Here is a 22,210-nt window from a genome sequence, read left to right as displayed (position 1 = left end):
TTATACGGGTTTAGTTATGCGGCACAATATCCTTGGGGCAACAACATTAACTGTTGCATGGTTAAACTCATAAGGTCCCAAAGCCGAGACCTATTGACTATGCCAATGCTTATTAGAACTGCTGGTGCTGAGCACCGGTAGGACATGACCCACTTAAAGCTGTGGGTAAAAGATATTGGCATTTACAATGCCATTAGCTCTAACTCAGCAAATGCGAGTCTGATTGCATTTTTTATGTTTGTTTATGAAGTGATAAAGCAGGGATGTGAAGGCAGTGTTTAGGGATGCAAGCCAACCAATTAAATCCCTAACTAACTGTTGTTCATCGCCTAGAGAGGATCGTTTTCTGGCAACGCCCACAGGATATGGAACGCTCTCCCTGGAGTCCTCAGATGCAACCCCTCCTTCTCCTGTTTCAAAAGGGACCTGAAACTCCATCTCCTAAACAAATACTTTCAACTTACCTAGACTTCTCTATCTGAGTTGTCTCCTCTCTCTCTGGGCATTCAAGATAGTGGGTGACCGGATAATGTCATTCGCACCTTTTTCTTTTTATTGCTCCCTTCCGCTGCACTGCATTTTTATCCCCCATGCTGTATTTTTTTCTTTGGTTTGCTTCCTTACTGCCGGCCAACTATGTGATGTAATGTCCTGTCTGCTGTTTACTGTGTGTATGTAAAGCGCTCTGATACCTACGGGTCAAGCTAGCGCTATATAAACTTTTAAAAATAAAATAAAAAAAGAGGTGATCCGCAGAGGTCAAGGTGCTATCCAGATCAATGATAATTTCCTCTTTCAGCCCTCACCTCATAACACCTCCCACTGGAATGTTGCATAGGGGCTTCAAGTAGGTACATACATTAGGGCAGGTTATGTGCTGCCTCGGCTGGCTGCTCATCACTGGAGACTGCCGGTACCTCCACAGGGCGTTGGCGCGCCCTTCAGTGACACAGCTGCGGCTGGCGGGAGCGCGCGTCAAGTGACTGAGCATGTGCTCGAGAGTCGGGAGCGCGCCTCTGCCAGGCGCTGTTAAGTAACCAGGGCTAGCCGGGAGGTCGAAGCACTCTCCTCTAAGTCAACGAGGTTCGCGGACACCCTGGACAGATAGCAGCAGTCTACACACAGTAAGTCTCTACCCTTCGTGTCTGTCTGTCACTGATGCACCGTAGGCTCCCGATGTATTCTGCTGTGCCCAGATGAGTTGTGTAACAGCAGTTTGTATGGGACTCGGCGTTGACTGACCCGCTGCTTTGGGTGTATGCCGGGGCGCACAGCTCGGGGTGTCACTTCAAGTGTCCAGTGAACTTTCTATGTGAATGTACAGCAGCTGCCTCTTTCACGCCGGCAGCGCCCGCCTCCTCCTTTCATAGCCCGTCTCTTTCCGAGACTTGGTACTTAAACGGGGAGCTCAGGTACCCACCGGGTCCGCCGTACGTTCCTTCATCCGGGCTGTCCGCATTAGAAACAGAGCAGACATGAGGAGTTTACCACCCTTCCTTTAAAAAACGCGACAAGTGCTTTAGCCCCTGGTAGCACCTGCAGTCATCTAGCGCCGACTCGACTCTAGCTCCTCCTCTTGCCCAACACAGAGGTGCAGGGCACAAGTCGATGGTACCCGCGAGTAGAAGGCGTCTACCCACCCACTCTTTTCACAGGGTGGACCACGCCACCGCTTCCAAGAGGTTGGGCCCATACTTGTCCCGGGGTAGTTTTCAGACACCGGGACACATTCTGCTGCGCCTTTGAGTGGTCTGCCGTAGTTCCATTCAGCAACTTGCCGGAGGATTAGGATGGGGATGGGGTTGGGGGCGCATAACAAAGGCCTAAGTGAAGGGCCATCAGCCTTCCTTTTGCTGGATTATCCCGGCTGGGAGCTACAGGGAGCCTCGCACCTAAATACAATGGAGGGGAAACAAAGGCGCACAGCTTATTCCACGGGTGCTTCAGCAAGGCATGCCTTTGACTCCTGTAACAATTTGAATACCACGATTTTGTTTGATTTCTTTTATTTATAATGATATATCACTATTCATCCCATTGCTGGGTGTCAGGGCGCTTTACATTACACGTGCACGTTATACATTCACAATAAATCAATACCCCCCCCCCCCCCCCCCCCCGTCATGACAACTCCATCAATCGATCAATCAGTATTTGTATAGCACATTATTTATAGGGGGTGGGGGGAGGGGATCCAAGTCTTGAGGTATTGAGATTAAGAGGGAGGTGAGTTGTCGTATGCACCCTGAGTGGCTTATACTTTTACATGGAGCAATTAATTAGCATGTGCCATTTAAATCAGGCACAAGAGAAGTGCTTGTGAGGCACACACTCTGTAATCACGTATTTCAAAGTGCTCCCAAAAGCAATAAGGCTAAAGGAAGCTTAGTGAAACAAAGTATTTGGGTAGAATCACACAATTCGTCCAAGAAGGAAAGTCCAGAAAAAGCTCAGGTTTTCTAATTTCATGTTGTGCCATTCAGCCATTAGGTGATTTTCTATTGTCCTCTCATATTTTAAATCAAAAGGTAATGCATTTTGGGCTCAAGAGCCCAAGTGGACCTCAAGCCAGAGCCAGGCATGTGGCCTGAGATTTCAGTGGCTCACACTCCTCTAGTTGTCACTGCATTTAATTTTAACATTTATATAGTGCTTCATTGCCTGATGTGGGACACATGTCGTCGGACGTGTAGATAAGACGCTACACCCCAGGGGTGACGGGGTTAGCTAAGTTTTGTTTTTGTGTGATCCTAAGTGTTTGGTGTCGTGCATGAGTTGCAAGAGAGGTGCTCTTAACTCTTCTTGTAGCGCTGGGCCTAGCAGTGTGATGGAGAAGGTGGTGTGAGAGAAAGGTATGCAGAATATAATTGTGGCTAGCTGTTAGTTCTAACTTATTCTGCGCGTTCCGAGATATGTTTCTATTATATTAGAGGCAGGGGCCTTCCTGATTGTTTTATGTTATAGATAGTCCAGTTGGGATGGCTAAAGGGTACGAAAACATACAGGCAGTTAAACACTCCTGGTTAAAGAAGCAGTGAACAGGAAGTGTGACTGGTGTAGATGCTGGATGGTTCTGGGAGTGATGACAATGAGGAGGCCTTTATTTTGAGTTTTTGTAACACAATGATGTCGTTTTCTGGTTTCCTTAGTGCTCTTGTGGTACTTCTTGCCTGTAACATGTTGTGCTAGCCTATGCTGTCTTTTCATTTAGAAGTTCTTAAAATTTGGCAAGTTCGAGCCCAAAATCCATATTTGTAGGAGATTGATTCTAGGATGACCTGATTTTAAAAGCCCAAAGCCGCAGTATTTCACAAACATAGAATTGGTACATAGTTTCACTTGGAGAGGGGGAACTGAATGACTTGAAAGAAAGCGCTCATCAGCGTAGAAAACAGAGATAATGAGGTTCTAAAGGAAATAGATTAAATCCACCTTCTACACAAAGTATCATCTGTGTCAATTAGATTGATTCCTGAAAGGCTCATAACTAATAAGGCATTGGGATACATGAAATCTTGCATCCCTTTGTGTTCAGTTGAGCCTCTCTAAAAAAAAAAAAAACAGAACATGTGCTGAAATTAGTGAAATCTTTCGGGACACATGAAGAAAAACAAGAACTGCCCCAGCAAATCCGGAGTGATTGGTCATCATGTTGATTCTCCAGATCTGTGTGGTTAGTGCTCTCGACTGGCATCTCTTGTCTGAAGTGTAGTGTGAGCTACCAGTAGAGAGGCTAACATTGGTCCCTGTAGTATCTACACTCTAGCTCTACTTTCGCTTGTGATGATATGGTCAGGGAGTTGTCAATGTCCCATGGGTACCTCCCCACACAACTCTGTACCTGCCCGCACGAAACCCATCCATAAATGTCAATGACAAGGCCGGAGACCAGCTCTTTGGGTTGGTGGTAGTAAGACCCCCGGGCCTATTTATTTCAAACACACAAATATTTTTACACATCAAAATTTGCACAGTAACAACATTATTTACATATTGTTTACATGTGAGACTTAGCTTTAACAGAGACTCTGGTACATGGGAGTCACCTAACCATAACTAGTTTGTTCCTGTGTAACCAACAAAAAAACATAACTGTTCTGAGTGAGATCATGACTGGGTCTTTGACCCTTCCTCTTACCCCCCCCCCCTCCAAAGGATAAGTCCCTCCTTATGGGTGGCTCCTATTTTCCCTCTCCTGTACCAGGAGCTCTCCTGCCTTTGGAGCTCTTGTGCAGAGGGCCCGGCTGCACTTAGGACACCTTCCTTGGGCACCCCCTATATCCAAGTTCCCCGTGCTCCAAGAGCCTGTGCAAGCTCATGTCAGCTGTACCTGCACGGGTGGTTGACAAGCGCGGACCACATGCCAGCGACCGCTCTCTACACTGTGCCACTGCAACCTCCTTTTAACTTGCTGCCAGTACCTGTTAGAGGGTCCAGCGATGACAATGTTATTTTGGTATAAAAGAATGCAGCAAAGGGACCCAAAGTATGCCAACTAATCATGACCTCACCCGCCACAGGCCAGCATAGTTCCTCTACTATCTGCCCCCCTATACTGTGTGTGTTGGCCTAGCCAGGCCAGCAAGTTCTCCAGAAACACCTAATTGCTTTTCTTCAATAAGTGTACCCCATCCTGTAAAAAAAAAAACGTTCACCCTTGATGCACCCGTTAGGAATAGAGGATAAACTGGCTGTGTACAAAACTTACCAACCTTCCTGTTCAACCATTTTGCAGACTCATTGAGGGCCCTGATCCACTTACCACCTTTTCAATTTAATCTCAGGACAATGTTGAACCATGCTATTATGGCCTACGGGAAATTCTTTGAAAGCCTATACATTTCATGGACAATCAGTTCACATAAATCTTTTCTTTTCTCCCTAGCGCAGCCAAGTAATGGCCTCCAAAATTGCACAAGTACAACTCCTGGAAGCAGAAGTCTCCCGGGCAGCATTCATGCGTTTCCAGTGGTGGCTGCTCAGAATCCAAAGTTGTGGGGCTTCGGGGGGGAATAATTAATTGAATGTGGGTTTGTAATGCGCTAGAATCAACTCCTGAAGGAGTATCCTGGCGCTGAAGACCGCTGGGGAACCCGTCCTGGCTTTCCCTGTGAGATGGTCCCTACTGCGTATTTCCAAGGTGAAACCAGGCATCCCCGGCGTATGTGGGGGGCCATTGTGGAGATGAGGCAAGCTAATGCCCAGAGTTGCTGAGTGTGATCCCTGGTTAGAGTAGGCAACGAGATGAGAATTATCGAGTCTGCTGACCCTGGTCCATGACCCTGCCGCGTCGGGAATTGAGCCCTGGTCCCGGGCCGTCCTCTGCTCTCGGGTCTGCCGCCTCTAACCAGTGAGCCACACCACTCCACAATAGCAAAATAAAAAAACGCAGACCAAGAAATAAAAAAGTAGAAAACATTACATACCTGCAGCTGTGGCCACCACCTTGCTCCTCTCCCGATCCTCGACTTCGGCTGGTGCACACAGCGCAGGCTTCCAGTTGACAATCCAACATTGCTCTCATGCTGGGAATACCATACCCAGCTTGAGAGATGCTCTGGAATTGTTCTGAGTTGCTGGGTTTGGTGCTGAGACAGGGCCTGGGAGCCTGGCCCTTTACTCCACCCGACTGTTCAACACAGCTCGGGCTGGAGATATGATAAGTGTCTATGCCGGTTAGGCCGTCCTAAGATTGCTGGCCAAACTGACATTCGCCCTTGAGCCCATCACTCTTCCTCCCTACTGTTGTCATCAAATTGCATGCCCCCGCCTCGCCCTATGACTAGGCTCACTGGCAGCCAGCAGGTCAGGTGAAAAAAAAATGATATTAAAATTGTTTTATTTTCATTTTATTTTTCATGTAATAAATCTGCTGCCATTCAACAGTGGAGCGACGCTCTTCAGTCATAACGTAGGAGCTGATCCCTGTGCAGTTCTCAATTTAGCAAAGTACAACCCTCCTTGACTGCAGAAGGTTAGCTGATATCCCTACCTCCTTCCTGTGTCACATGTTCAGCTGCAAAATAAACAAGCATTTGTAATGCAATAGGTCTCACTTTTGTAAGAGTGTGAGCTATTGGCGTTGTAAATGACAATGTCTTGAACCCATATGTTTTTGTTTGGAGTGGAGTGGATGTATGTGGTATGTAATAGAATTATGGGCATTGAATTGGAATTGTTGTGTACATTTTTAGTGTATTTATATAGTGGAATAATGTGGCACGGTGAATAGATAGGGGTGAGAGCGCACAGAATAGATAGAAAGGGAGAGGGATAGGTAGTTTGTGCACAAAGTGGTGTATGAACTCCAGACAGAGGAGCAGAAAGAGTATGTGAGAAAGAGAGAAAGAAGTGGAGAGCAGGCCAGAGACTCATAAAGAGGAGGCTTCTGTGTACACAAAAGACATGGTAAGACAAGGAGGAGAGCGTGGGTTTGAGGGTTCGAAAATCTTGAAAAGGCACAAGAAATAAACTGTGCTTCGAGACTTGAAGTGAACCATATGAGAGAGACGGGAAGAGTGTGAGAGAGAGAGGTATGAGAGAGAGTATGAGAGACTGTGATGATTGGGATTGGGGCTGGAGGTGACAGGTGGAGTAGTGCACAGCATGGGGAGGTATAGGAAGGTAGTATGTGTGAGCAGGCAGTATAGCGAGGAGGCAGAGTGTGAGAGAGATAGAGGGTCTCAGTGGAATTGCAAGATAAGAGGGGGTGTGGTAATGTGAGGGAGAGATGAGGGGTACTGGGTGCACGGGGGAGAGATGACCGGGTTGTTGGAAGTGTGAAGTAGAGATGGGTTGTTTTGTGAATTGTTTGTTGTGGAATGTTGTTTTGTGGAATTGTGCAGTGTGGAGTTGTGAAGTTGAAATATGTGGCATGGTGTGATGTGCAATTATGTGATCGTAATTACATGGTATTAACTCTAATGAAAATGAAATATTTAGAGTGACAATGTGTGTGATGGACCTAATTATGTGGAATGGTATTGTGTGTTGTGGAATGGTGCAGGATAGAGGAGTGGATTAGGGTGCAGTGGGGTGGTGTGTAGTGATGCAGAATACATTAAAGTGGGGTAGTGTGAAGTGATACAGAGTAGAGTGGCGTAGAGTTCAGTGGAGTTGAGTTCAGGGGTGCAGAATGCATTGCAGCAGAGTACAGTGGTGCAGTGGTGCAGAGTGCAGCGCTTCAGTGGCACAGAGTGCCTGGTAGAGTGTACTGGCAGAGTAGGGTGGTGCACAGTAGATTAGAGTGGTGCACAAGTAGATACTGCAGAGTGCGGTGGCATAGAGTGGTGTAGAGTAGAGTGCAGTGGCGCAGAACTGAGTGGAGCAGAGTGATGTAGAGTGCATTGGAGTAGAGTGCCATGGTGCAGAGTGGTACAGAGTAAAGTGACTCAGAGTGGAATGGTGTAAAGTAGAGTAGCATAATAGCACAGTGTGTGCTCAAGACACGCAGAAAGTTGACTTCAGGGGCGCACACAATGCCACTGTGTGCTCCTCCCAGGTATTCTGCTGTGAGAGCTGCCTGTGGTGGCATGGGACGGTACAGCTTGTTCTGGTGTCCAGGATGCTGGCACTGCCATAGTACAAGGGTGGGGGCAGGAGGAGTGATCAAAGAGAGCAGCTCACCCTCTGGCACTTGTGTTGTACTAGAACAGCAAGTAGGTGGGACCGGGGCACAAGTCCTAAAAAAAAAGCGGGTGGAGGCTGTCACCGGAAGTGACGTCACAACAGGTAGTGATGTCACGAAAGGTGACTTGCACCATCAGGTTAATTGCCTCCCCTCGCTCACCCCTTAGATGTGATTGCATCTGAGAAGCCAGCGCGTGAGCAGTGTGTTGTGAGCTCCGAGCTCCTCGTCCCAGAGAGGCCAAAGAGTGAAGTCCAGTTGTTTTGCAGGGGGGACGGCGTCCACCCGGTAAAATAAGTGGGGGGATGCCGTCCACCCGCGTGGTACCCCGACTCGAGCCCTGGGTGGGACACGATTGAGTATGTGGGGATTACATCCCTTATCTACATAAATTCGTTTCAAACTTCGGTTTACGCTATAAATGCGCAAACAATCTTGATACCCTACAGGCTTAGCGCTGCCTTATCCCGTCGAGCTGGTATCATGTCTGCTTAATTTATTATTGGATACATCTCTAAAAGGAGACCTAACATTGCCACTAAAACAGATCCTGGGGATAATAAATGCAAATGTGCAGCACTACAACTTGTGGTGTACAAGCTGTCAAATGTGTAACGCCGCATATGTGCTTATTCAGCCTTGTGTCCTGCCCAGCAAGCTTGCAATCCTGTGCACCTGGCAATACAGGCATGAATTTTGGCGCAATTGACAAAGATGTGATACTGCAGCACTCAACTTATCACAGTATATAAAGTCTCTTGGTTATTGACTCAGCACTTCAGTAATATCAAATAGTCCCAAGGCTCTTCAAAACTTCTTCTTTTATTTATAAATCCGATTCCAATCCCATGCCAACGCGTTTCGCCGAGGTTAGTGATAACCATTCGGCTTCATCAGGGCTGGAAATAATACAAAATATGTTTTTTACCATCCCCACTTCAATTAAATATAACAATTCTTATTTACAGAGCCCTTTAAGACCCAAGACAACAACCATCTGCTCAATAAATACCTCTCCATGGTGATATACGTCATGCACATAATACACATTTTCTCATATGGTGCACCGTGCAATGCTTGCCGCTTTTCAGAAAACAATAGTCTCAAAGGTTAAACAAGTAACAACATAAATTCTTATCGTAATACATTACACACAAACGGTGCCGTGATCATTTCATACGTTGCATTTAAGTGAAAGGAAAATGGTTCATTACTACTGAGACCACTCGTGACATGTTCACTGCACTCCCATGCGTGCTATTTAGTTATTATAAATGGTATTTACCTCAACTTGGCTTTACAGTGCTACCTATTTGGAGATAGAGAAAACGCATTCTCAATCTCTACCCAATGGGAGTAAGGACTGCACTTTGAATCAATGCGCTGTGTTTACATAAAAATATTTAATGACTTTTTGGATTATAACCTACCTCCTGCTCTTCTACTACTCTCTTTTTCAGTTATCACTAACTTCGGCCAAACGTGTTGGCATGGGATTGGAATCGGATTTGTAAATAAAAGAAGAAGTTTTGAAGAGCCTTGTGACTATTTGATATTACTGAAGTGCTGAGTCAATAACCAAGAGACTTTATTTACTGTGATAAGTGGAGTGCTGCAGTATCACATCTTTGTCAATTGTGCCTAATCGGTTGATTAGGTGGTGGGAAGTGAGGTGCTATCTTCCCCAATTTTATTGCAGGCACCCGGGCATTGTATAGTAACAGCAAATTGTGTGTGTAGTGTATTCCTTCTAGAGCGCCGTAAAACTCCTTAGCACCTAAAGTTCATGAATTTTGGCGCACCCAGCTTCATGGTCCATTTAACTGTTAGTATTGAAACTAACTCTACGGCCGTTCATTAACAGCAGCCTACATACTACACATTGGGAATGGTTAAATAGAGTGTTTTTTAACCCCTTCAGTGCTGATGACAAAGCCAGCTCGTCATGGGCTTTACCTGCCCTGTGCTTATGACGAGCTGGCTTTGTCATGTAAAGTGGGATTTATTGAATGGCAGCACCCAGCGGGAAAACCCATAGCAGCCATGTGCAGTGTAATCTTACCTGAGCCTATATGATATTAATCGGCAACGGGCGGACAGCAAAGCAGCTGCAGGCAAAGCCGTGGTGCACCAGAAAAAGGAGCTGTACCGGCTCGGTACAGCAGAGGGATCCCTCAGCCTCACACCTAAGCGAGATGGCGCCTGAACACAGTGAAAGCAAAAATTTTTAAAAAAAGACTAGTTTTCCCAAACAACAGATGAAGAATGAAGGAGTTAGGAAACTGTAGTGGGCTAATGCTTCTTTGCTATATATGGAAGTGACGTATCGCTGCCTAAACCAGTGGTGCCAATGGTAAGCAGCTGTTGGGGGCTGAGTCCTTTACTGAATTCAGCAAGTCTTGCAGACAGCACATGCACGTTACCTAGACTCGACCTAAAAACATTAGCATGCCATTTTAGCATGCCTCATGTATGAGTGGCCCAACACCAGCACATCTGTAGCACCTCTTGCTCCCGCGTTGACCGGAGGCAGCAAAGTATCCAGCAGCCGCATCACCTTGTCATGTCCTCCACCTGCGTTGACGGGAGAATACCGTAAAGGATGGGAAAAATGAATACCAGAACCTTTACAAAATGTTCAATCTCACATATCCCTTGTAACAATCAGAATACCACCCCATGCCCTATGAACTGCTTGTTCCACCAGCCCAATGCCCGCAGCCACGTAGAGTGCACCAATCCAAAATGAATGCAAACTATACTGTGCAGGAACTAACCCTCTGATATCAGGGCCCAACTGACACCCTGGCAAATTGGAACCTTGTGAGTGACGTCCTGTCCTCATGAACCAACATGGAGCTAACGGCGACCTATAAAGACTTCCAGATTCCTTAGTGGACAGCTCTCATTCCGTGGGGCCCGGGACAGCGGTATATGGTTCCCCCCTAACCATGTGGTCAGTCTTAGACCGGGTAATGGTGACTGCTAAGGAACCATTTTGCCATTTAATATTTGCTAGCTGTTAACCACCACTTCTGTATTTCTTGTCTTTGCCACTAGCCCCCCCTCACCCCACCTTAATGCCCCATAGAATGCCAGGTAGAAAACTTCCCTATAAAGACGACCCTCTGCTGGTGCCCCTCACACCCTCTCAAGGCTGGCCATGACCCTTGCCAGTTTTAACGTGTCTATGGGGTGCCTGGAATCCTGTCTACCTACATCCCTCTATCTCTGTCAGCCCTTCAGTGCCCTTTGCATCAGGAAATATTTTGTCCCTTTTGTGTGCCCTAGCCTCTTTGCAAAGAAGGAAATTGCTGCAGTATGACGCTTAGCATATGTCACTGGTCGCCCTTCCCCTATCAAAGACTCAAGAAATGCAATTACAGACATGGGCTAAAACCACTTTGCAACCCCCTTGCTTTCCTGAAACCTGTGATATGTGTAATATTCTCCCTCATAGGCATGCGTCATTGTGGGCACTAAGATGGCAGCTATAAAGTCTGGTAGACAGAGGCACCAATCTACCCTAGTTGATCCTGGAACGGTGAAGGGAACTCCACTGCTTTTGGGTGGTTGTACCTGAAGGCCTGCATCTCAAAACAAGATGACGCATCTGCTGCTTTGTTCAATATGCTCGGCACATGTTTGGATTTAAAGTTGACATTCAGCTTCAAGCATAGCAGTATGATTTCCTTCAGCAGTCTCAAGATCATCCTACACATGGTTGCTTGCAGATTAATGCATACCACCACAGTTATGTAGTCTTAGCAGAATACCGCTGATTGATTGTGGCACTGCTCTGGCTATATTGCAAGGGCCACAAAGATGGGAAAGAGCACCAAGAAACCAATGTTTGCCACCAACCCAGATTCCACCCAGTCTCTTGGCTACCGTTGGGCACACCAAGATGCACAAAAAATTGCACCCGAACCCACGCTGCCTGCAGAATCTGTAAACTCCCTATTGCTTTAAGCGGGGCTTGGCCACACCACTGCCTCATTGAAATCACTCAAAAATGGCTCCCAGATTATCATGTCCTGCTGGGCTTCACTTGGTAACCTAGCATAATGGTGCCCCAACTTCAGGTCAGACATGTCCTGAGCAATTGACCTGGAAAATGGGCAGCCCATGGGTATGCTGTTGTTGTTGTTGTACAAGCTTTATTCGAGATAAATTCTCATAAAAGCACAGAGTAAAATTGAACATGACAATTAAAAAACATATCAATTGACAAATGCAAGTTCATATAAACATTTGTGCAAGCTCATACAATACCTTTATAAAAGATTTACATATATATCACAATAAATTTGAATATTATAAAACAATCTAAAACCGTGTTTAACTGGACCCTCCCAGAAGTTGCCGCCTGATTGCCCAGGCCCACCCCAGATATTTGGCCACCCCAATAACTATCGACTCTTGAGTTGTAGTGCACAAGATTCTCAGTGCCACAGCACTATCACGTGTCCCGAGGTTCTTACATACAGGTGTAAGCCATACCCTCCTAGGTGAAGAATAGGCTTTACAGGCAAATAGAAAATGGCCTAGACTTTCCTCAGCTGTTTCGCATGCCGGGCATAGCGTGTTGGTCGACCTTTGCCACCCTGCGGTTAGTTTTTTTAGGGGAATAGAACCAGATCTAACCTGAAAGACCAACTTCCTATCCAATGGGACCGTAATAGTATCCCAATAATTTTCCAGAATAGGATAGATTTTAGTCTCCAGGAAGCGACCCGCCATAGAGTCAGACCTAACACCTCTCAGCAAATTACTATCCACCCAGTCCCAATATTGTAATTTGAGGGCTTCCTTGCTAGGTAAGACCTCCCCAAGAGGATTGGCCCACAGGTTGGAGAACCCAAGATTAAATAGCATGGACCTTAAGTTTTTTAAACACTTTATCTTGTGGAAGTTATCTTCCCTGATTATTGAAAGGAAACCCTCAGCATATTGCCTAATCTCTGGAGTTGTCCATAGACGTCTCCAGTAGAGGACAGGGCGCAACCGCGCTCTATCACCAATGGGACGTCTACCCAACTCGAGAAACAGTGGCAATAAGGGGGTGCTCTGTGGGAGTCCTGTAATCCCTCTGAGAAACTTGTTCTCAGATATCTATAAAGTCGGGAGATTATCCCAAGCCCATAACTCTGCACCGTATAAGGTCGCGCCTAAGACCTTTGCGTCATATACCATAAGAGCAGGTTTGATCGGTTTCGTCTTGGATTTGCGATGTTCCCCCCGCAATGCTCCTGATAATTGTTGATGTTTTAGGGCCGCTTTTTCCAAGTGACGTGACCAACCAGATCCCTCTGCTATCTGTACCCCTAAATATACAAACTCTTTAACAATCTCTAGCTTGCTATTATTCAGGGATACCTTAGGATAGATTTTACGGCGAGGGGAAAAGGCCATTAGTTTCGTTTTCCCCACGTTTACTTCCAGGCCATGCTCTTTGCAGAAAGCATCAAATATATTTAATGCACGTTGTAACCCCGCGGGGGGTTTTGACATGATCAGGGTGTCGTCAGCGAACATCAGGATGGGGACCCTGGCGTCCGCTAACGATGGGGCATCTACGCTTGCTTTCAACATTTGCTCAACAATCCCATTAATAAATAATGAGAACAGTAAGGGTGCCATGGCACAGCCTTGTCGGACCCCCCTTTCCACCGGGAAGTCCATAGTTGACTCACCATTCCCACCCCACTGTACTCTTGCAAAGTTAGATTCATGCAAGCGCATGATTAGGGTAAGAAGTTCAGGAGGAATCCCCAATTTTTGCAAGACCAGCCATAACTTAAACCTGGGGACCAAGTCAAACGCCGCCCGTAGGTCGACAAATGCGACGTACAGGCAGCCCCTACCAAGCAAGACCGTCTTCCACCACAATATAGTAAAGCGGAAGACCTGGTCTATAGTGCTGGTCGCTCTCCTGAATCCTGCCTGAAATGGTGAGAGAGCATTGTTGTCTTCCACCCAGTCCATAAGTTGATTCGTAACCATTCTCCCCATTACTTTTTGCACGGTTGCTATCAAACTTATGGGCCTGTAGTTGGCGGGGAGTGAACGGTCTCCCTTTTTATGAATACGAATAATAATTGCTCCTTTCCATAACTCAGGAACCTCCCCCCCCCTTAGCTAGGGCATTTCCTAACAAAAAATATATTTCACCCACCTCTTCGTGTCATGTTTAAAAATATCCGGGGGAATCCCGTCTAACCCTGGTGCTCTCCCACATTTTACCGAACTAATAGCATTCTCAACTTCTTTGTGGGTGAACAAATTGTCAGTTGCAAAGACTGGCAGTATGCCCTCCCCTACCCCGGGTTACATAACTTCAGAATATTGTGGTCTGAAGTACTCAACCCATGCTTCTTCGGCTACGTTGTTATCGGGTCTTGCGGGGCTACCTCCTCTACCCCACTTGATAATTTTCCAGAAGAGCCTGGAATCCTTGCTATTAGAAGCCCCTTTTAACTCGGCCCAGTGATCTTCGTCCCATTTCCTCTTTGCCTGAGAAATGGCTAATTTGTACGCTTTCCTTGCCGCTCTAGTTGCAACATTATCCCTATTTCTAATGGCTTGGCCTAAATGCAATCGTGCGGATCTACACTGGCGATTATACCATCTACCAACATCCAAATTTTTCCTCCCTTTATTGGTCTTGGTCAGAAACCATGGTTTTAGGAGGGAAAATAGCTTATTGTGGATGTCTGTGATGTCCCTAGCCCCTGGAGTTATTGGATCTACCACCTCCATGGCAGAAATTGCATTATCCACCGCTAGGTTAATATAGGTCATTGTTTCATTGTTTGCCAGTACCCTTGGCCATTTTAGCCTACGTCCATCATTAGTCATAACTGGGGTCTGGACATTCCTTGAATGCAAGTTTTCAGGTCCAGCATTCCACCACCTATGGGTCACACAGAGGGGATTGTGATCACTTTCAATTCTAGGATTAATTGCCATATCAATAACCCCCTGCCACAGTTGGAGACTACATATTACGTAATCGATCCTGCTCCTACTGTTGCCATTATCAAAAGTACAGCCACCCTCTTTGTCCCCTGGGGTTCTCCCGTTCAGGGCCCTTAAACTATGCTCCATACAAATAGCATTTATTAACAGGATATCCTTTGTCCACCTTGTGATAGAATTTAGAGTTAAAGGCGGTACTCCCCAAAGATTATCCTCTTCCTTCCCTAGGGGGTCATTTGTACAGTCAAGGGGTTCAAAGGTCCTATTAAGATCCCCGGCTACTATTACCCTGTTATCTTGCGACTTGGTTTCTAAGGAAGCAGACAACGCCTCTAAAGTGGAGGACTTGGTTGAATTACTCCCTCTTGCATGGGTATGCTACTCAGAGCAACATTCAACTGCCACACCACCACCTGTAACTGATGTTATGTCACTTTCTTGGCCCCCATGCATTCCTGTGAACGCCTTGACTTTCCACAGGGAAGCCCAGACACGCCTGCCTTGGAATCCAACTCTATCCCAAGAAGTTAATTTGCTGGAGCTGGCTCACAGGTTTTTGCCTGTGCTAGGGGTACTTCCAAAGATTCCTATCAATTCCTGAAAACATTCTAAAGCCTTCCCACATTCCGCCATGCCTGGGAATCCAGAAACAGGAAATATTCCAAACAATTCAGTGCCCACTTGTGTCCTGATCTCTGCCGGAATACCCAATCCACGAAAGAGCGAAACCTCTCAAAGTAAGCTCAGCAGAATACATTTGTAAAAAATAAAAGATGCCTTCAAATTGGAAACCCAGTAAATGAGTCATCCGGGTGCACAGGTAGAAGTCTAAAGTAACATTTTATATTTGCCTTTGCTAACAGTGTCCCACGTCTCAGCTCCTGGAGCTCTGCAATCGCTAGATCTAGCGAGGCATACATGACTAAGCATAGTGTCCAATCAATTGCCTCCCTGACTGACTGACCTGTAGGCACTGATAAGTCCTTGATCAAGCGGTACTCCCCTGGACCTTTCTTTGTGACCACCCCAAACTAAAATCAAGCTCTGCACAAAACCCCTGCACTCCTCGCATCATAAAATTATTTTCGGAAATTAAAATTCCCTTATTAATTCTCCTGAATAAATCTCTTTTCCAAAGGATGGTTCCAAATTCCTTCCAGGAGGCAATTATTCTATCAATTCTAAAAAAAAAAATTAAAATAAACCATATGGGGAAGAATTCACAGTCTAGAAGAACTATCGCCCAATATCTCTTTTACCATTTCTGTGTAAAATCTTCAAAGCCCAGGCAGTCCAAGAACTCCGGCCAGCGCACAGTACCAAATCGGTCATAATTTCAAGTACTCAATGAAATGCGTGGGGATGGGGATACTAGAGAGAGAGAAGCACTAGCCCTAATAAATCTCTCAGCAACCTTTGACACAAAACATCTTGGTCAACCGGGTACAGGCCGCCGGCTTGTGGAGCCAAGTCCATAGCTCTTTAAACTCTTTTCTGGGAAACTGCCCCAAGTGGTGTATTTAACCCCCTTAAGGCTACAGCAGTCGAACTCAATTGTGGAGGCTCACCGGGCTCACCATTTTCCCCTCATTTGTTCATCATACAAAAAGACTCATCAAGGATTTGGGAAAGAAAGACTGCAGACTTTACAACAATGCCAATGGTTCCCATCTCCTCACTTGATTAGAAGGTACCACCACTTCCCATCAAACGTTTCAGAACATTATGCATTATATATGGGAGTGGATGGATAACAATTTCTTAAAACTAAATTCAGAGAAAACCGAAATTGTGATCTTTAACAATAAAGCAAACCTGTTGAACCAACTTCACTGGGAAATGGGCTTGGCTCCTGTCCCCATAGCACAAGTTGAAAGTATTGTGGTTATAATGGAGAACTCTCCTTAAAATCACAAATTGGAGGGATTATCTCTAAATATTTCTTAACATTAAAAAAGATCAAAAAGATTGCTCGATACTTTGCTTTACAAGAGCCATAAGAATTTTCATAATGGCACGTCTCTTCCAGGCTTGACTATACAAACTCAATCTACCTTAGCCTACCTAGGACGCTCATTCACAGGCTATAAAGTTATCCAAAATCAAGCAGCCCCCATAATCTTCAGTCATCCACAGGGTACTCCTGCCAGCTAGGTCTGTCAGGCAAACTCAGTCAGGCCCGCATAATGTAAAAAAGTGCCTAGGCCCCACTCTAAGAGTCATCTGTGCACCCTTGTTTGGGATAAAGTTCTTAAACGGATATAAGTTGCCCCAGTTATCTCCACACCGCTCCCGCCCCGACTAATAGGTCATGTTTGTTTCCCTGCGCTGCATCGGAGAAAGACTTACTACCAGCATTTCTCAGTGAAAGGGTGCCATTCGAAGCACCATGTGTATCAACCTCTGCCACACATGGCCGGTCAGCCGAGACTGCTGCAGAAAATTGGAACTTTAGGTGTGGTACCTCCAACCAATCTTCCTCATAGCTTCTCATCAACAAAATCCCACTGCGCCTGTCCTCATGTAAAAGCCAAGTAAATAGGGAATCTATCTGCCTAAAAACCCAAGAGGGCAGAGGGCGAAAGGAGCGCTGTATCATATGATGACAATGCGGTAGGAGCACCATCTTGGAGACAGCTATCATCCCCAGGGTGTTCCTAAAGGTGACCGAAGGGAGTCCAAGACTCTGCACATATTATATTGCATCTGGGCCTTCTTTGAGTGAGCAACCTCTAAAGTTACCCTGAAGGTAGAGAATTATAAATCATCAAAGTGTGAACTATGAAGCAGGGGCAATTTATTACAATGATAGTTTTATTGTTCTTAGGGGTACTTCCAAGAAAAACTGTTTAATTTGGGATTCAAACTCTTGTCCATTGATTATCCCTAATATGGATGCAGCCCAATAATGTTACTCAAGCCACATCCCATATAAAATTATATTAGATTTTTTTCAATTATGCTGTTCTGAAGCACTAACCATAATTTGTCACATAATTGGAGTTATTGATCAACACTGAAGTCTCAAGGTACATTTGTAGTGGATGTATCTTAAAGGATTCAACATTTTTTAATTTGAATTCACACACTCTTCTGTGATGAACAATGTGCTTAAAACCTATACAGCTAATATTTTTTAAATAACGTTTTGATTGTATATCGTAGAAGTGCATCAGTAAATGGCATTTAATGTTACTTTTTTAATAACTCGTATGTGTTTACTCCATATTTCTTTCCACTGCCTTGTAGTAGACTCCAAATATTGCTTGCAGCAAATGCAGGTAACTAGATAGATAAGAACATAGACAGATTTACTAACATTTTGCACCGGGTTTGCATCACAAAAGTGATGCAAGCTGACACTAAATGCTTCTTTGGAATTTAAATTTTGCACCAAAAAGTTGCTTAAAAGTAGCAAAAAGCAATACTTTGCTTTAGGCGGGCATTTCTTGGTAGTACATAGGAGTTCCCCTGGAACCACCAATGATTTTAAACGCAAAGCCCTATCTACTAATAATGGTAGACAGGGTTTTGTGCCAAAAAATGCCCTTTTAAGGCAGGCAGTAAAAATGTTTTTCTTTCACAGACTTTTCCACTATACATATATGATGCAGTGAACAGCACACATTTCAAGTGGGAAATGTTTAATAGTTTGTCGCCTAGTAATTGTAGTGGAAGGAAGCAGGTGCTAGATATGACACAGACATCTTTGCACTTGTGCAAAGATTGTTATTGTTAGATGCTTTTATATAGCATACAGCTGGCTCAGTGAAGGGGCGTCCCGGCGCTTGCAGCAGTGTCAGTGGAGAGCTAAGGCTAGATCGTATGGAATAGGTAGGTCTTGATGGCCTCATGGAAGAACAGTAGGCAATCCAACTGCCGAATCTGAACAGGGAGAGAGTTCCATAATTTAGCGGCAAGAAAGCGGAATGACCTGATCCCCGCTCTAAGGCGCTTCACATGGGGGACCGTTGCAAGGGATTGCTCAATCGAACGTAACTGACGAGTAGGGACATAGGGGACTAGCAGATTAGACAGGATCTCGGGCGAAGACAGCTTTAAGGTTTTAAAGGTCAGGCATAGAGCTTTGAATTCGATCCTTTGGGGCATGGGCCGCCACTGAAGGCGCCGTAAGGCACCTGATGCAGAGCTGATTCTGAGGAGCCTCAACAGGACTCGAGCAGCCGCGTTCTGTACTCACAGCAGGCGAGTGACTTCAGCCTTGTTGGCGCCTAACATAAGCGAATTAGCATAATCTAATCTAGATAGGATGGTCGCCTGGACTATCAACTGTCGGGTAGAAGGATCAAAGAAGCCCAACATGGGCCTCAAACCCCGCAGGAGTCCGAAGCAAGTACCAGCAGTCTTCTTGGTGTGCTCCTGGAACCCAAGGGTTGAATCAAACCAGATCCCTAGTTTTTTTACTGCCAACTTGGGGGTAGGGGCAGTACACCGAGAAGCCGGCCACCAATGCTTGCTCCTGAGCCCCTTATCCCCCCCCCACCAACAGCACTTCTGATTTGTTGGCATGAAGTTGCAGGCAGTTTGCCATCATCCAGTGAGCGACTGCCGCTAGGCCATCCCGGAATTGTACGGCACCCCGAGTATGATCATCTGAAAGGGCCACCCCTAGTTGCGTATCATCAGCGTACGAGACCATGGTCAAGCCAAGATCCCTCGCCACCGCCGCCAGGGGTTGAACTTAGAGATTAAACAACACAGGGCTTAAGGCCAAGCCCTGGGAAACACCCTGCTTGATGACATGAGCGTGTGAGAGGAAGGGGGGGGGCGAAACCTGGAGTAACCTGTCAGATAGAAAAGAGCGAAACCACTCCAAGGCCAGGCGTGTGTGCGTGTACCACTAGGAACCTCTTGGGAAACACTTGTTAAAATGGCATTGAAAGCATAGTTGATCACTATCAGAAGTTACTTTTAAATAGTTATGTTAATACCATCAGGGCTTACTGTTAGGAAACCCTTAGGGCCAGATGTATCAAAGGGTTTTGCCCATTCTGTGTCTATGGGGAAATGTGTTGATTCATATGGCCCTTAGTTCTTTTTATTGAGTTTCCCAACCAGGAATGGGAATGCTTTGAGTGTTGGGCACTTATGAAGTGCAACCTTCTAAACTATTTCCCCACTGTCAATAAATCAATCAATCATTTGTAAAGCGCACTATATACCCGCGAGGGTCTCAAGGCGCTGGGGTGGGGGGCGCTACTGATCGAACAGCCAGGTCTTGAGTATCCTCCTGAAGGTCAGCAGGTCTTGGGTCTGTCGTAGGCTCAGTGGGAGGGTGTTCCATATCTTGGCGGTGAGGTGGGAGAAGGATCTCCCACCGGTGGTTGTTCTTCGGATGCGCGGGACGGTGGCAAGTGAGAGGTCGGCAGAGCTTAGCTGGCGGTTGGTGATGTAGAAGGAGAGCTGTCTGTTGAGGTAGGCTGTGCCAGTCTTGTGGAGTGCCTTGTGTGCGTGGGTGAGGAGCTTGAAGGATATCCTCTTGTTGACGGGGAGCCAGTGTAGGTTTCTTAGGTAGGGGGTGATGTAGCCATGGCGTGGTATGTCGAGGATCAGTCGTGCCGAGGCGTTTTGGATGCGTTGTAGTTGTTTTATGAGCTTGGTTGGGGCTCCCGCGTAGAGGGCATTTCCGTAGTCGAGTCTGCTGCTGATGAGGGCCTGGGTGACTTTCTTTCTGTATCTGTCGGGATCCATCTGTAGATCTTGCGGAGCATGCGGAGGGTGTCGAAGCAGGATGAGGAGAGGGCATTGACTTGCTTGGTCATTGAGAGCATTGAGTCGAGGATGATTCCCAGGTTGCATGTGGGTTCGGTGGGTGTCGGGGCTGCCCCAGTGCCGTCGGCCACCAGGAGTCGTCCCAGGCTGAAGGGTTGGAGCCGAGGATGAGGTCCTCCGTCTTGTCAGAGATAAGCTTCAGACGGCTGGTCTTCATCCAGTTGGCGACGGCTTTCATTCCTTCGTGGAGGTTGGCTTTGGCTGTGATGGGGTCATTGGTGAGGGAGAGGATCAGCTGAGTGTCGTTGGCATAGGAGATTATGTTGAGGTCGGGCTATGTGTGCAAGCGGGGCCATGTACATGTTGAACAGCATCGGGCTGAGGGAGGATCCCTGAGGTACTCCGCAGATGATCTCGTAGTATTTGGAACGGAATGGGAGGAGGTGGACTCTCTGGGTTCTGCCGGAGAGGAAGGAGGAGGTTCAATCCAGAGCCTTGTCTGACACACCTTGGAGTAAGACGGAGCTAACTGTGGGAGCTGATTAGTTGCTGCCCTTGAGATAAGAAGTTCTGACCTGATGAGCTAGAAGTAAATGGGTGGTGATATAGTCTTAAAGAAAAGAAAGTAGTAGGGAGGTGGATGGTTCTCAATTGAGAAGTCAGATCAGGGATCTGAGTGCTCAGGATCAATGACCCTCACACACTCAGATGGGTGTCATGTTTCATAATAGGGCAGCTCTTCATTGGCCAACACTGCCAATCCCAACGGGCCCCTCGAGGGGGTTCTTTGCCAGAGGCCTTTTGATTTAGCTGTTTGTGAAGCATGAGTGGCAGTGTTCTGTGTGTCATAAGGTGTAGATTGGTGTGACGTGAAAGTAAAAATAACTAAGAGGTACCATGAAGTAGTTACTATGTGGGTCCCCTTGTTATAATAAAGGCAAATAGAGGCTGGAGGTGGATATAATGGTCCACGAGGAATGGAACGAGGAGCTGCCCTATGATTAAGCATGACATCCATCTGGGTGAGTGAGGACCATTGCTTCTGAGTGCTCTGATCCCAGATCTGACTTCTCATTCGAGAGCGGACCACTTTCCTACTACTCTCTTTTCTTCAGGAACTGCATACTCATATACGTTTAGCTTGATTGGGAGCTCCTATGGTGGACCTTGACCTAGTCCCTATTTTTGTATAGAGATTTATGTACAGCGGCTCAACCGTGGGAAATTAGAAGCAGCAATATTGCACTCCCTAACTAGTGTGATATTCTCCATACTGGCACATTCATGCTGGCAGATAGCATTGGTAAAGGGAAAAGAAGGGGATTCCCTCAGGGTGGAAGTACACAGTGCCCCTGTTACTTCTTCCCTAGCATTCATGTGAAAAGACATATCACTGGTAATTCACTTGCTGTCAGAACCAGCCTCAAAGCAGAATGTCACATGAAACTATCCCTACCTGCCTTCAGTCCAGGAAAATGCTTTGTTGTATCTGGCATTTGTGCGTCACACCAGCGCCCTGTGATGGCATCAGTTTCAGATCGGGGGCAATACAGTGGCATAGCTAGCTCTTGTGCCACCTGTGGCGGTCACTGCGTTTGTCTCATAAAGAGTGGAGGCTTGGGGGGGTTGCTGGTGAGTCCTGCAATGGCTTGCCCGCACAGCCGCAGGTAAAAGCATAAGGGGGGAGTGTGCTGCCCCCAAACTTGTGCCACCTGGGGCGCACCGCCAACCCCCATCCTCCCTTGCTACGCCACTGGGAGCAAACCATACAGGCATCCCAGTTGGTTATGAGTGTGTGTGGAACTTGTGCCACAGGGACCCCGTAACAAAACCCCTTCAGCGCCTAGAGGGCCCAGGAATATTGCTCAC

At 46.4% G+C, this 22,210-nt stretch overlaps 1 protein-coding gene across 1 annotated transcript in view; it reads left to right on the top strand.

The window, feature by feature from the left end:
• The first annotated feature begins 1,024 nt into the window (after positions 1-1,024).
• Positions 1,025-22,210, top strand: part of LOC147722229 (biliverdin reductase A-like) — a 279,271-nt gene continuing 258,085 nt past the window's right edge. The window contains exon 1 of the mRNA XM_086966811.1: positions 1,025-1,124. The gene's annotated coding sequence lies outside the window, so the exon portion shown is untranslated. The remainder of the gene's footprint in view (positions 1,125-22,210) is intronic.

Source organism: Lissotriton vulgaris, chromosome 4_1 (genome assembly GCF_964263255.1).
Source record: "Lissotriton vulgaris chromosome 4_1, aLisVul1.2, whole genome shotgun sequence".
NCBI lineage: Eukaryota > Metazoa > Chordata > Amphibia > Caudata > Salamandridae > Lissotriton > Lissotriton vulgaris.
The sequence above is the reverse complement of the archived record's forward strand: the minus strand, read 5'-3'. Positions and strand labels throughout refer to the sequence as shown.